General features: G+C 43.7%; 1 protein-coding gene across 1 annotated transcript in view; it reads right to left on the bottom strand.

The window, feature by feature from the left end:
• Positions 1-1,853, bottom strand: part of NLRP12 (NLR family, pyrin domain containing 12) — a 46,513-nt gene that overhangs the window by 24,626 nt on the left and 20,034 nt on the right. The gene's annotated exons all lie outside the window — the stretch shown is intronic.

Below are 1,853 nucleotides of genomic sequence, written 5' to 3'. Positions count from 1 at the left end.
CCTGGTGACTCGCAGTGCCATGGCTTCTTCTTTACCAGGCAGCAACTCACAGGGAAGACGTGAATTAGGGAAGCCCCAGAGAAGCCGGGAAACCCAAAACAACAAACAGCCGTTCCTGGACCCCAGCACGCCGCCTGGAACTGGTGTTTTTAACAGTTGGCTTCAGGATGACAGAGATAGTGAGCATGGCACAGGAGGGAGCAAGGTTTTGATCTGTGGGTGTTTTTTTTAAAAAATATTTTTCTTTTATTAAAGATGCACCATTTTTTATTTAGCTTTCTGACTTTGTGCTTGTGCCTTCAGTATTTTCACAACAATTTTCTTCTCGCCAGTAAGGAAAGCATGCTTGATCCTGTCACGGACACACTTGGCACACACGGAAAGACCTTAAGCTCTGCTGACACTTTTGATTTTTTGTTTTTGACAACCTCATGAGAACTTTAGGTCTCACAGCTCAAACCCCTCTTAGTCAGCCCAGGCACACACCACAAGCAGATTTTAGTGCTTTTCCTACCTTCTTAGTATAAAGGTAAATAATTCTGTTACCAGGGGTTCAGGACAGCCTAATTTTGTTAGAGGCTGTGTTGGAGGACAGCTTATAACTGTGTGTCAGGCGCTGTGCTATTTTGAATGCCTCTACACAGCGTCTCTGGAAAAGGCGATCTGTGGGTTTTTTAATTTTTAAAAATTTATTATTTTTTTCCTTTTTAAAAACAATTTTGTTATTTTTTGTGCATGTGCCGTCAAATCAGATCTGACTGGTACAGGAGGAAATGGTCCCTTCCTTCTCCGGCAGAGCATCTGGTGGATTCGAACCGTGTACCTTTGGGATTGCAGTAAAACTTTATTATTTTTTGTGTGTACCGTCAAATCAGATCTGACTGATACAGGAGGAGATTGTCCCTCCTTCTCCAGCAGAGCATGCGGTGGATTCAAGCCATGTACCTCTGGGATTACAGTGCATGATCTGTGGTTTTATAAGGGTGCTATGAGTTCTAGTTGACTCAGCAGCATGTAAAAACAATAACAGCAGCAAAAGTACCAAATGATTTAGTAATCCCACCCTTGGTATATCCCTCAAGGGAAGGGGGCAGCAGGAATGAAGCTATGTGTTCCTCCATGTGTTTTCTGCAGCCCTCTCCACAGTAGCCTCAGGGTGAAACAACCAATGGCAGTTGAGAGCAGGGCCACACACAATGGGTACATACAATGGAGTATTAAGCCACCCTCCCCAAAGACGATGCATCTAACACCTGACTGAACCTTGCAACTGAAAAAGAAGTCAGACACAAGAGGCCAGACAGTGTAGGACAGGATTCCATTTATAACAAATATCTAGACTGTCTGCACTGCAATCCCAGAGGCACACGGTTCAAATCCACCAGACACTCTGCTGGAGAAGGAGGGACAATCTCCTCCTGTACCAGTCAGATCTGATTTGACGGTGCACACACACACAAAAAATAGCAAATTTTTTTAAAAAAACTAGAATGGCGCTCTGGTGGCCTAGTGGCAGGAAGCCACACTGCAATCCCAGAGGTGCGCGGTTCAAATCCACCAGATACTCTGCTGGAGAAGGAGGGACAGTCTCCTCCTGTACCAGTCAGTTCTGATTTGACGGCACACATAAAATAATAATAATAACAACAACAATAATAATAAACACATATCATCATCATCATCATTATAAATAAAAATCCTAGAATGTAGGGAACTCTGATAGCCTAGTGGCAAAAAACTGTACTTCAATCCCAGAGGTGTGCAGTTCAAATCCACCAGATGCTCTGCTGGAGAAGGAAGGGCAAATCTCCTCCTGTACCAGTCAGATTTGATTTGACGGCACACATAATAAT

The sequence above is a fragment of the Elephantulus edwardii genome, unplaced genomic scaffold (genome assembly GCF_000299155.1).
Source record: "Elephantulus edwardii isolate Elephantulus edwardi_28Jun2011 unplaced genomic scaffold, EleEdw1.0 scaffold00208, whole genome shotgun sequence".
Taxonomy (NCBI): Eukaryota; Metazoa; Chordata; class Mammalia; order Macroscelidea; family Macroscelididae; genus Elephantulus; species Elephantulus edwardii.
Note: the sequence above shows the minus strand (reverse complement) of the source record. Positions and strands in the feature narration are given on the sequence as shown.